The following is a 15,002-nucleotide window of genomic DNA, read 5'->3' as shown; positions in this document are numbered from 1 at the left end:
ACCATAACAAGGTATGCACCCATCGGTATGTCATACATCGGAGTTCATCTCAATCCATGGTCATCAACCATCATGTCACAATCTCCACATTCTGCTCTCCATCGTGGAAGGCTGGCCCCTCCAACTCAAGCTACATGCCCACTACAACATATCGTGTTGACCTCATCATGTGTCGTCCTCATGTGAACCGTTGTCCTGATACTCCAACATAATGCTAACACATCCCTGTACATGCTATAGCCCCCATGTCTGAACTAGTCGAGTGATCAGTCCAACTGTCACGCTCAAACCATGAGAATGCACATCCTCATGCGACCATCAGTCGTTCCTCAAAGCATCCTGTCACATCCTGAACTCGATCAAGAATCCATCCATATAAGTAAACCATGCTCAGGTCCATGAAGTAATCCTCATCTCATTTGCAACATGTAATCCATGATGTTTGGTGTCAATTTGCTACACGAAATCAGCCACATCTATCCCAACATCATCCATATGTGTGCCTCCTCCATATGAAGATACCATCTCATCAAACTCCAACTCTCGGTATGCCACATCCTAGTCCATGGCCTTGTTGTACAAGAGTGCACAACCTCCCCATCGGCTCATAAGTAATAAGTCTCCATGTCACACTAGCAAATCCACCTGCACAACATCACTGCTTTGGCACTCCTCATTGGATGCCCATAAGTGACACCTCTATAAGTGCTCCCACATAATGTCCCTGCATAAGACTGCCATGCTCCATGTCTCCAACCTGATGTGCATGACTAAGTTGTCCATGTAGTCCAACCAAGTAGACCCATCACAACAATCGGTCATCCTCATCCAAGCTGCAATCTTCGGTCTAGTGAACTCGGTCACCCAACCATATCATCATGTCATGAGTCCCTCCATCATAGCTCCTCCACCAATGTGTCTACCAAGACTATCTCTTGGTCTCGGCCATGAGAAGTCCACCCAAGAGTGTGTCCTCCAATCCGTCCATGAGTCATGCCGGGCACTTAGCCATGTGGGTAAAGCATGACCCATTCATCCACAACGATCATCAAGTTCCACCCTTGTCACGGGCCTTTGTACCTTCTACCATAAGGTCACAAAAAACCCCAACAAGTCCTGCAACAATGAACAATCCTTTCTTCTCCATACAAGGTATCATCATAAACATCCATGGTAAGATGCTCCCTAGCATCGGCAAACTGGCTTTGCCCTTCCCTGCATACGGTCCACCTACCAAATGCTCAAATGAGACACAAGTATCAATACTTACTTCATCATAATGAGGTTCCTCCATGAGAGTACCCTCATCCAGACATGTCTACAAAGTACACGATCCTGGTCCAACTTGATCAATATCAAGCTCGTCCTCCATCATGATCATGTCTGCAACATCTTCAACTATCACGGCTTCCTCTTCCTTGTTTGCACAATCTGCAACTTCACCTTGCTCCATTGTCCATCCAAGTTGAAGAAGCTCATCTTCAACATTCTTTTCCAAGACTGCAAGCTTCTCTCGAATCCGGGGATTCTCTTCTTTCATCCGCTTCAACCTGTATAAGGTAAGCAAGAGCTTCCCTTCACATTCTTCCAAACCTGCCATGCCTTGTACTTCGTCTTCCCCGGTTCGTACTTCGTTCGGTCCACAGACACCCAAACCGTGTATACCTGCCCACACGCAGTCCCACTTGCCCACCTGACAAGTGCCCAAATCGTATGACCAGCATGTAGTACCGCCTGTCTAACTCTACGACACTCGGTTCTAACCTTTACCAGCTTCACCAAGTTCCCTGCAACCATGAACCGACCCTTGTTCCACTTGTATGTGAAACTAGCTTCCTTCACCTGCAAGTACCTGCTTCCACTGTCACGAACAACCTTGCTCAAATATCAACTGTCAAGTGTATGTACACCTGCTTCACCCAGCTTCCTGCAAGACTCCTCCAAGTCTTCAGACTAGCTCTGGTACCACCTGTCACGCCCCTACACCTGCGGTAGTCTTTCGACCGCTTATAGCAAGGTGCGGCACCACCAAACACTTTCTTTTCACCAATACTTATGTTCGTGGACTACGCCTAATTCACTTTCTCCTACATAGTTTGTGTTTCGCAACCAAGTATTATTATGTTTATCCTTTATACCAATGAACACCCATACTCATTCATTATCAACAACAGTTATAAACAAAGAAGAAAATTGCACAGTATAAAGGGAGGGGCAACTCCCTACAATATGAGCCTCCCCGAATCAATATATTATATAATCTTAACTTTTACAATGTACAAGCTAAATCTTGGGAAACCCCAAATTTACACTTAGTCAAATATACAACTTCGGCAAACTCAGTTGCCGAGCTCGTCGGCACCTCCGCACGGTCGCTGCACGACTAACCAAACCTTTGTTCACCCTTTCACACCATCATGTCGTTTGCCCAACTCAGGTGCACCTCAAAGTCGCCACACACGGGCGCCTCCAACCAAAGCACAAACCAACACTCCAACAAGTCTCCGTGCACACTTGTACGATGGGCGGGCGCTCGCCCGAGTCACCAAGACACCCACGCCAAGACGTCGCACAGATCGACCCTTCCGCACGATCACCTCGGGCACGCCTTGCCCAACGCATTCACCTCTTCACCAAGAGCTTTCCACCAAGTGCGTTTCAACCAAGGGAGCGCATGAGCTATGCGCTCATCGCCCTCAAATCTGCACACAAGTCCTGACTCCAAGAGAGGAGTGCGTGTGAGTGATGTTCGAATGATCAACGAATGCTCCAAATGCATTCCATATATATAGTCATCGTAATGGGGTGGTGGCTCGCCCAGCCGACCACCAAATCTCCGTCTACACACCCCTCTGAACGCCCACCTATGTGTCGGCCCTGCCCTCCATGGCAAGTCGGCCAACCCACATCGCAACGCCCGACCAAGTGTATAAAACCCCCTCATCGCAATTCATTGTAACACATGTTCGTCGCATGTATCGTCGCAGAAGTGGTCGCACTACCGTTGTAATCGCAGCTCCGCACTTTGACAACCACTCACTCAACCGGTCGTTCGGTCGTGCACGACCGCCCGTCATGTGCGTGCGCCCGGTCGCCCAATGCTCAACCACACCACACACCCGAGGACCTTACACCGCCCATCGGTTAAGAGCACGGGTGGAGGGCTGCACAAAGGTGCCCGCCCGCTGGTCAGTTCTGTGCACAGGTGGAGGGCTACACGAAGGCGCCCGGCCGTCGGTTAGCGAACTCGGGTGAAGAGTGAACGAAGGTGCCCGCCCGATAGTGCGAAGGTGAGACTGTGAAATTGGGTAGGGGTGAAAAAAATTCACCCGCCCACTGTTGGAGTTTCGTGTGAGGCTGCACGGAGGTGTTGTGGGGTGAAAATTTGGCTAAGTGTGGGAAGAAAGAGTGACCACCGTGCAAGGTTTGCACGAGGTGGGCAGCTCATGACAAGACACAAAGTCAGAATTTTGGCTAAGTATAAAACTTGGGGTTTCTAAGGTTTACTTGTATTTTATGAAAGATTGAAAAATATATTGAATTCGGGCAAGACTCAAATTCAGGGAGTTGCCTCTCCCTTTATACTGTTGCAATTGTGTTGTATATTTATAATTGCTGTGGATAATGAATGTGTATGGGTGTTCATTAATATAAAGGCTAATAATAATACTTGGTGAAGAAAAAATAAAACTGAGTATCGAATGTTAAGGCGTAGTCCATGAATATAAGTATTGGTGAAAAGAAAGTGTTCGGTGGTGCCGCACCTCGCTATAAGCGGTTGAAAGACTACTGCAGGTGTAGGGGCATGACACCATCCCATGGATAGTCATTGGCGAAGATCCATGCAACGCCTGCAAATAAAAAGCTTGCCTATGAGCAGAAAAAAACGAACAACCACCCTACTATTATGATTAACAACCCTAGTATTATGATGACAAGAGTGTAGACTCATCCAGACATAGAAGGATAGCTTAATTATAGGACATAAGGTTATTGTGGAGAAATACATGCAGGTAAGTGACATCCTTCGTAATCTCACTGTGGTAATTGGATCGCAATTGTGACAATTTTGGAAGACCAAGGTTGGAAAAGTGGAAATCGAGTTTCAGAACCAAATGAAAAATGGGTCGGAATACCAAATCCCACAAACAAGCACTGAACAATTAAATGAAACTCCAGAGCCTTGTAAAGGTGTCAGGAATAAAACAACAACATGTTCGAAGGACCCGGTTTTCAAACATTTAAATTGGGAGGACATATACATGTGAACCCCGTATCTAAAGGTGAAGGCCCACGCGCAAGCCATGCACGACAAGTGTATGGCCACGTCCGCGCCTCGAGGGCCGCCAAAGTCTGCGAATACAAAAATAACATGCGTATGGTGAGATGACATAGTACGATAAGGAAACTCCTATTTCCAACTCTATAGAAAAGTAAATGCGCTTTGACATGCGAGGCAAATAGCGCTCGCCCTCTCTCTCCACGCTACTATCTCGATTCATGTGATGTCACTCCTCGATTCATGTGCTGTCACTCAAAGGGCGAGCGCTATTTGCCTCGCATATCAGAGCGCATTTACTTTTCTATAGAGTTGGAAATAGGAATTTCCGTAAGATAATCCCAATGTTATGAAACACTTCCAGAGAGCTGGTTAACTCGCTGGCCGGAAATCGGTTGTCGGAGAGGCACCCCATCGTGGAATCTAGAAAGTAATATCAACGGAATAGTGTGAACTAAGTCCTAAAATTCGTTAATTTGTAAAATTGGTCTTTAGCCAAAGTAGTTGATCCATAAAAAAAAATTGAAAATTTCTAAATTCCCGTGTTTATTTTTAAAATATTAAACATTAAAATTTGAAATAGAAGATGGAAATTTAGAAATTAAGTAATAATTTGAAAAAACCATTCTGCCGTTCCTGGAAAGCTCCGCGACAGCTTCTTCCTTTTTGTCCACAACGTGCCGGCGTGGGCCGGCAGATTAAGTAGTAGTGGCCGGGTTGAAATTTTGTGTGTGGCCAAAATACAAGTGCTATCGCTATTTTATATATATATATATATATATATATATCTTTTTCATATACATATCCAGACACAGAGGTGGGGTTCCGTTAGGCACAGGTTTGTGTGCAATCCACTATTGGCATTGACAGCTCTGCTGTGTTAGCAATTTTTCGTACGTAATCGCTAATTCTCCGCAATGTAAACGCTGAGCCTTGGCCTGGAAAGAGCCCTGATTGATGAGTGGGAGACATCTAGGGCTAAACCGCGTCACACCCAATCACTTTTACGCCGGTTGCGTTTTTTAATGTATATTTGATTTTTGCTGATCGTTGCCAGATTTCAACTACCTACCGCCACAGTTACAATCAAACCCTCCCCTGCATGGTTCATGAGCGAGAGTCGTCATGGGCTGAACTGCGTGACAGCCTACCCTGCCTAAGCTGGATTATAAATTTTAATGTATATTTGATTCCTTTCAGACATGTTCATGATTTCAACCTCCTACTAAACAATTACACTTGTACGTTTCCTATATAGTTGTCCAGACATGATCCATCTGTTGCAAACCCAAATCAAATAGGCAGTCAATTGGATTAGTCTGCTACTGTTGTATCCTCAATACCTATCCAACAGTATATCATCAATGGAGGCTCCAAATCTATCTGGCTATCTTCATCTAATTCTTACGATTGTTATAATATGCAATACAGGTATATATCCCACAGTTCATGCAAACTTTTACAATGATATAGATGTATCATGGGGCTATAACAATGTCAACATATTCGACAACGGAGAGGAATTGCAGCTTTCTTTCAATAATTCTTAAGGTATTCTAATGTTATTGATATATAACTGTATTGCTAGCTTTTTATTGCTTTATGTCTATGTGATAATATACTATCAAGCATTGAATAACAGTTGATATTTTTTTGGGTATTGTTTAATTAGGATAGGCATTTCAATCGAAAGCCCAATTTTTGTTTGGAAGCGCTTATATGTTTATGAAGTTGGTGCCCGGAAATTCTGCTGGAACGGTTACAACATTCTATGTGAGATAAATCTGCGAAATTTATATTCAATAATATTGCAATATTCATGTAAAAGGTTTTTGGGAATTTTTGTAATTTGATAGGGAAAAATTATTGAGAAAAGTCATTAATTGATAGTAAATGTTGGGAATATTTTAGCATATGATAGGCAAAAATTATGGAGAATAGTGACAAATTTTTTGGGATCCATTGATTTCACTCAACTCCTATCCATCCGATATAGAAATCTATAAATCCATATAAAATTAGCCTAAAATTCATAGCATTCTCACTATTATAATGTTATCTAACGAATGGAGAAAATAAGCTGCAGTTATCCTCGACAGGCGACAGGCACGACGAAATTGATATTGAATTTCTAGGAAATGTTTCTGGTCAGCCATATATTCTGCATATAAACATCTATACAAATGATTCAGGTAATAGGGAGCAACAATTCTATTTATGGTTCGATCCTACATCAGAATTTCACAATTAACTCAATTCTCTGGAACCCGCAGCAAATTGTGTAAGCTATCTCTTTCTCTGAACCTGCTTTAATGTTTTCTTCTATTATGATGGATCCATCTCACATGATATCTTCGTTGCAGGCTTTTTGTAGATGGGCTGCCTATCAGAGTGTTTGGGAACAATGAAGACATAGGTGTGCCTTACGCCAACGGGCAGGCGATGAGAGCGTACTCCAGCATATGGGACGGAGATAGTTGGGCAACTCAAGGCGGGCGGGTGAAAATCGATTGGTCTTACGCACCATTTCTGGCTTCGTACAGAAATTTCACAACAGACGTATGTGAATGGACAGGAAGTGGCTGCTCCTCCCGGTGTTGGGCTAATACTCCCAGTAACTGGTGGAATCAGGCAGGTTATGAGAGCTTGACCTATGCCCAACAAGGACAATTACAGTGGGTTCGCAATAATTTTCTAGTTTACGATTACTGTAAAGATGCGGCCAGATTCAATAATCAGTTTCCAGCTGAATGCTCCAGACAACCATAAAATAATTCCTAGGGCTTCCATGTGATTGCGGTTGGACTCTTTCTTTGTTCATCGGATTTCATTCCAATAAAGCGTCCCTATTCGTTGGCGCTTAAAAAGACCTATTTTATCTCATTTGCCATCGAAGGTGCGAAATTAAAATTATTTTCCTCTTACCGTTGTCTAACCATCTGAACGTTTTGAAACCCCACGGGATTCATTGTAGGTTAACATATGTCATGCATGTTCCTAAAATATAAATTGATGATCGTCTCATGGAACATGTTGTCACTATTTTTTTTTTGAGATGTTATGTTTGTTTGCATGGAGAAGCATAGTTTATTTGAAAAAGGAAATAGTTTTTATATTAAAATTTGATGATACACTTTTAAATTAGAATGCGATTTTGTTATTATTTAAAATATATTTCTGGCCCAGTTTAAATTTTATAGATTAAATAATTTAAATTTTAGTTTTTAAATATTTTTTTTGAGATTATAGTGAAAATTAACTAGAAAAAATGTCATGAAAAAATTATTTCATCTATAAATTAGACTACAACTTCTAGTAATTTAGTCTATTGTTCTGGTTTGAAAAATCATGGATATAGAATGTAAACAAATATTCAATTAAAAATATGTAATTTATTATTGAAATTGATAAATTTTTGGGAAATATGATCCATTTAATCAAATTGATGTAAACTAGTACAACCACATTAAAAAATATTAAAGTGGTTGATATAGTTGAAGGCTTCATAAATATAACAAAAAAACTATTGCAACAAGGAGAATACCTTACCAATTCACACATTTCCCTGATTAACCATGTATAAAAAGATTATGGCTGAACTTTAACTTGACAAAAAAAATGTATTACACATCTTATTGTAAAATGGACAATTTTGCTAAAGAAATTTTATATGTTAATTTCTCCATCTAATTAGAACATCAACTTATTAGAATTGGAATAATCTCAAATCCCTATGAAATTGGTGAGTGGGAGCCACCTCGCAAGAATCTAATTTAATTACACTTCTTATTGTAAAATGGACCATTTTACTAAATAAAATTTGTTTATATATTAATTTCTCAATCTAATTAAAATATAAACATATTAAAATTAAGATAATTTCATATATCTAAAAAAATATTATTCTTAATTCACCAGTATCCACTAAGTCTCAAAACTTTTTTTTATTCTTAATTCACCAGTATCCACTAACTCTCAAAACTTTCACTAACAAACTTTGATTATAATTAAAATATATTACACAATTGCAACGTTTGCCATCGGTTTGTCCTCCTTCAGAAATTGCTTTCCATCTTCGTGCTGCACTATCTTTCATCCTGCCTTCTTTGATCTCTATTTCTCACGTAGCAACACGACCATGGCCAGTCGGATCTAAAACCATTTACCTTTTTAGTGCACATGGTCAGAGACCAGCTGCAAGAAGATATCGTTACATTGTAGTTGAGGAGAGAGCGAGTTACTTTCTCGTTGTAGCATTGTCTCGCATTATCCATTTTTGAGACATATTGTTTTCATTATTTAAATTCGGTTTATATGCCGTGTGTAAATAGAGTTTCACCATGTGAATTAATATTATATTTTAATTGGGCTTATATGCAGTGTGTAAACAGACTTCAGAATTTAATTTAATATTATATTTTAATAACATTTTTAGAATAAAATAATAATTATGTTAAAACAAAACTACCTGTTAATCATGTATATCCAAAGTAAAGTTTATAAATAAAACAATAATTAATTTACACAAATAACATTAAAATAGTTGAAAATGAAATTTCCAAAATAAATCAATAAATAAAACGATAATGAATTTATATAAATAATATTGCCAAAATATTTTAAAAATTTTATATAGATTTTGATTGGTTCATTATTAATATATTTGCACATTTTAAGTTATTTTTTAATTCTTTTAGTGTTATTTTTAAACATGATATAACCTCATCAATGCCAATTTTATAATAAAAAAATTACCAAAATAGTTGAATAAATAAAATAATTAAGATATATAAATGAAAAGTTAACCATTAGAATGTTAAAAGTCAATTATGAAGTTTAAACATAAAAACTTGAATATGAAATAAAGCCTATAAAATAATATTCACATTTTCTTTATGTTAATTAAATTATGTTTGGTTTTTTTTTTCAAAATAATAATATTTAAAGATATATTTTATTAAAGATTGTAAAATGGTTAGAAAAGAAATTGTTATTCTTAATAAATTTTTAAAACTTGATAAATTAAATATATATAATATCATTTTAATATTTTACTATATAAATAAAAAGCATAAGTAATTATTACACATTTCAAAATCTAATGTTAGAAGTTTTGGAGGAACATCTGAATTTGTAAAATTAAGGAAAATAATTGGATTATCTTACAAAATGGAGTTTCTTTTTTAAAAATATTTATGAATTACCTAACATTATAATTCTTTATGGTTGTGAACTATGGGCCAGTAGTACATCCAACGTGCAGTGGAGACAAATTGAGAAAATTCAGAAGCATTTGATTACAAACAAATTCAAGATTAAAAGTGCAATTCCTTATGTTATCTTGTTTAGTGAAACAGAGACCGCTCCTATTGAAGCAATTGCTATGGTGCGAGTCATAAGGTATTTAAAAAAAATTGAGCAAATGGAAGAGGGCAGATGGCCTAAGGTTGTCTTTAATGATAGGTTGTGCAAGAGAAAAAGAACTTGGATGCAACAAAATAACAAATGGTTTAGTATATGGGGTATTTGATTGAACACATCTCCCATAAACAAAAAAGAGATAAAATCCTTTGTTATGGAAAAGTTCCACAAGGCTACTTGGGATAAGGATCTAGGAAGAAAGAAAAAGTACTATATTGAAGTGTTTGATCCCACTCATAGTCATCAACCAAAAGCATACATAGAGGCCAATATCTTTTGGAGAGCTAAAATTCTTATTGCTCAATTAATGACTAATTCTCATCAACTTCATTGTGAAACAGGGCGCTGAAAAGGCCAAAAGAAGTGTGGGAGGAAAGAGTACGCATTTTTTGTTCTTCCGAAAAAGTGGAAACAGAAAAAAATTTCAATTTAGAATGTGGGGCCTTCAAAGGAAACACGGAAAGTTATGCATATGCTGGCAACTAGCTCTTGGGATAATATATTTAGCGAGGGGTTTGTCAAGAATCTCGGAGCATTTATTTTGAAGCTTCACAGAAAAAGGACCCAATACATCAAGATGAAGAAGAAATATGTGGCATAGGCTATCTTTAGCCTCATGGAAAATAAAATAATTTCTTTCTTTCTTTCTTTCTTTCTTTCATGTTTAATGGACCTATAGAAAATGAAATCTTTTCTCTCATACACATTGAGTGTAGGGTTAAATAGCTCACAAGTGGCCAGGCTAAGGACATTAACAGATAAAAAGATGAAACTATAGGGGTAGGAGGACAAGTGGGAAGGCTAAGGACATTAAATGATAAAAAGTTGAAATTCTAGGGATAAGAGGTCCTATTCTCACCCCTCACATACACAAGCTCTTCAGTTTCACAATGGAACACGAATTCCTAGGCCTTTGAAGTGGAGCCTCATTGTTCATATCTTTAAAAGTGGAGATAAATAATACCCATTAATTATTGGATCATTATGACTACCCTATTTTTAGCAAACTTGTATGGAATTATTTTGGAAAAGAAAATTAACCTTTGGCTAGAAAGCCATGATAAAAGAGTTAAAGGCCAATATGGGTTTCAAAGATGTTATTGAATTGTGTCATTTTCTAATTATTAGGATCATCATGGAGTGTTATAATAATAAAATTGATCTCTTATGTTATTTTGTTGAATTTAAAAAATATTTTGACATTGTCCATAGCACACACATTTGGAAAAGGTTGGAAAACATATTGATTTAGGTCTGAGACCAAATCAGGTCAAATTTGTTAGTGCCCATGGTATTCACAACCCATGGTATTGGGCCCATGGTATTATAATGAAATATTTATATACAGGGTTGTTAGTAAAAATAGAAATGTATAGGTGAGAAAGAATGAAGCCAGAAAACTGTATAAAGATGTCCATTTGAATAATAAAAATATACTAAACCTTTTCCCCGTGGTTTTTCCACGGGATGATATTTTCCACCTAAATCTAGTGTTCTTGTTTGAGTAAATTTGATGGGTTATTTAATGTTTCAATATATGATTTTTTTTTCTTCATTAAATATTTTTTCTCTGTCTTTTATTAACAGCTAGTATCAAAGTGAGGTTGTTCTATTTAATTTTTGGTGTATGAAAGGTTTTTATCGGGAAGAATTATATGAGTATGGATATCGCAATATTAAATGATGCTCATAAATTAATTGGGGCTAATTTTTACCTATGTAAGGGGAAAATGGAGGACATATTGATTTTAAAGGATCAATATTTCCCAATGGAGGGAGTAGTGAAGAATCCCTCATCAATGCCAGATGGAGAATAGAATAAGCTGGATAAAAAGACAACCGCCACAATTCATCTGTATTTGGAAGATAATTTATATTTTAATGTCACTAGAGAAAATACAACATAAGGGTTATGGAAAAAGTTTCTTGATTTATATGAGAATAACATGAAATTGAACAAAGTATTCTTGATGAAGAAGTTGTACAATCTCAGGATGAAGGAAGGTGCTTCAATGGTAGAGCATTTGAATGACTTTAATATAATTACAAGTCAATTTTCCTTTGTCAAAATTATTTTGGATGACGAGATTAGAGCCATATTATTATTGTGATCTATGGCAGATAGTTGGGACAATTTGATAGTAGTTATTCACACTCCAGCACCTACAGGGACCCTTAAGTTTGATGACGTGAGTAGCAGTTTAATGAATGAGGAGTTGCCTTGCAAATCAATTGTGGAAAACCAAGGAGGAGAAGTCCTAGTTTTAGCTAATCGTGGAAGGAAAATTGAACATGGTAAACAAGCATGATCGAAATCAAGAGGAATATCAAAATTAAGAGTGACAACACTCACCTTTTCTCATTGTGGAAGAGCACGACAAAAGAGAAAGGATTGTTGTTTTTGGAAGAAGGAAAGAAGGAGTAGAGGGAATAAAAATCAATAAACCCAAATAAAATATAGAGCAACACAAACAAAGGTGGTACTACTGTTGTAGCTTTTGAAAGTGACATTTTATTAAATGTTTCAGGAGAAGAAGCACGTTTATATATTTCTAGCAGTAGCATTGATCTGGTACTTGAATTTGGAGCATCTCACCATTTTCCCCCATGTAAAAATAATTTGTTACATATGAAGAAGTTGATCATGATAAAGTACATTTAGGAAATAATCATTGTTGTAATATGGTTGGGGTGGGAGATGTATGAATCAAGACAAAGGATGGAAAAGGTATCTTTCTGAAACAGGTTAGGCATGTCTCATAGATGCGTCAATGTTTGATCTCTACGGGACAATTGGATGATGAAGGTTGCTCCACAACCTTTGGGAAAGGTGGTTAGAAAATTACTAAAGGGTCATTGGTGTTGGCTAAAGGATCCAAGATAGGAACCTTGTATACAATGAATGAAACAACGGAGATATCAGATGCACTTGCTATTGTCAAATAAGAAAACTCAGTGGAGTTATCCATAAGAACTTTGGCCACATGAGTGAAAAGGGGATAAATGTTATTTTCGGTAAAAATCTACTTCCAGGTTTGAAATCCTATGAACTTGATCCTTGTGAACATTGTATTTGTGGTAAGCAAAGAAGGGATTATTTTATGAGGGGTGGTCATGAAAAGAAAATAAATATTTTAGTTAATACACTCTGACATTTTTGGATCATTGAATATTAAGTCTTTAGGAGGAGCCTCATTTTTTGTTACATTCATAAATGATGCATCTAGGAAGGTTTGGGCCTGCCATATGAAAGGTAAAGGTGAGGTGTTTGAGATATTTTAGAAATTTGATGTTGTTGTTGAAAGGGAGAATAATAAATTGCTCAAGTGTTTGAGAACAGATAATGGTGGGGAGTATTTCTCTAATGCATTAAAGAATTATTGTAATAAACTTGACATTAAACATGAGAATACTGTGCGTGGTACTACACAAAAAAACGGTACTACAGAAATGATGAATCATACTATTATGGAGAAGGTGAGGAGTATGTTTTTGTTGAATTTCAAATTGGAAAAGAATTTTTGGGCAGATGTAGTAAGGATAACTTGTTACCTCATCAATTACTCACCTTATACAATACTAGACGGTGGTATTCCTGAAGAAGTTTGGATCCCTAAAAGGGTAAATTATTCTCACGTAATTTTTTTTTGGATGTGAAGAATTTATGCATATTCCCAAAGAGAATAAAAGAAAATTAGATGATAAATCAAGAAAGTGTATTTTTCTAGGATATGCGGATGGTGAGTTTGGTTACCGTCTATGGGATCCAATTAATGACAAAAATGTTAGAAGCATGGATGTAATATTTATTGAATCTAAGATGTATAAAAGGTTTGTAGGTGAAACAGAGGTCAAGAAAATTGTTGATAGGTTGATAGAACAACAACAAAATATCCCACCTTTGGAAGAGTTCAAGCACCAAACTCAAGAATAGGATGGACATTGAGAAGAAAACTTGTCGCAACCATTACAAGAGATTTAAGTGGAAAACACACCACCACAGTTGGTTCACAGGTCTACTAGGCCTCAAAAGCAGTCACATAAGTATCCACCATCAGATTATAATTTACTAACTGATGAAGGTGAACCTAATAATTTTCAGGAAGCTTGTGAAGTGGAAAGTAGAGAAAAGTGAAAGAAAGCAATGGAGGAAGAAATGGAGTCTTTGTTGAAAAATAAAACTTGGGAGCTAGTGAAGCTTCCAAAAGGAAAAAATTCCCTACCAAACAAATGGTTATACAACACTAAACGTGGGGGTGAAGAGAATAAGGAAAGATACAAACAAGGATAATGGTGAAGGAATTTGCACAATTAGATGTGAAGACAACTTTTCTTCATGGAGAATTGAGGGAAGAAATTTATATGGAACATCTAGAAGGATTGAAGGTAAAAGCTAAAGAAGATCTTGTCTGCATATTAAAAAGGATCCTTTATAGGATGAAATAAGCACCACACCAATGGTATAAGAAATTTTATTCATATATGCTAGAGCATGGCTTAAAAAGACTAGAGGTTGATCATTGTGTCTTGTTGACACCTAATCCTCCGCGATTGGGTGAATTTGGAATGTGAACAGTCATCAGAAGATGAACTGAGCAGTCACATCCTTTGTATATAACAATAGCTACCTAATGAAATAAATCGAATCAGTTTTATTCCAAACTGGAGTTACTCCTGTCCTGACATAGTATCAGAGCTAGCTTCTTGTTTTAGCTATTATGCTCCTTGTAACTCCACTGTCCTGGCCTCTGCCTCTACCTCTGCTTTATTCCCTTCTGTTTTGAAATAATCTGCCTCTACCGCACTGCACATCTGTCCATACTGAGACCTGACAGTGCCACTGCAGAGGGACGTTTGAATGTGCTGTCTCATGACTGTGAGGAGGGAGTTCGACTGTGCAACGGAGGGCCGAGGGAGCAGTGTTTGGAGGCTGTGTTTAGGAGTAGGCGGACTATTTGCAATACAACATTATAACACTATGTCTGTGGTATTGCATTATAACGCTGTGTTTTTTTAACCAGTCCGTTGTGTGTTTTTACCAGTCATGTGGTATACGCTGTGTGGTATACACTGGTTTTACGCCTCTCCACAGACCTCCCCTCCATTGTGCCTCCACCCGCATACCATATACCTTATCATTCATATGCATGCTTACCTATATTGCCATCACCATATCCGTTAAACATTGTATGGTATTCTCGTCTGTCCAGTGGACGTTGGAATTGAACCAGCACTTCAAATACCGTTGGGTATTGGAATGGATTTGTGATGACAAATTAACAGTACATGTGCATTTTTGCCT

The 15,002-nt window shown here is 37.6% G+C and overlaps 1 pseudogene; it reads left to right on the top strand.

Annotated features, from left to right (window-relative positions):
* Nucleotides 1-5,643: 5,643 nt before the first annotated feature.
* LOC149155708 (xyloglucan endotransglucosylase protein 7-like) lies at nt 5,644-7,048 on the top strand (annotated as a pseudogene).
* The last annotated feature ends 7,954 nt before the right edge of the window (nt 7,049-15,002 follow it).

The sequence above is a fragment of the Pinus tabuliformis genome, chromosome 9, assembly GCF_031772625.1.
Source record: "Pinus tabuliformis cultivar Carrire ecotype Pingquan chromosome 9, CPIR1, whole genome shotgun sequence".
Lineage (NCBI taxonomy): Eukaryota > Viridiplantae > Streptophyta > Pinopsida > Pinales > Pinaceae > Pinus > Pinus tabuliformis.
Note: the sequence above shows the minus strand (reverse complement) of the source record. Positions and strands in the feature narration are given on the sequence as shown.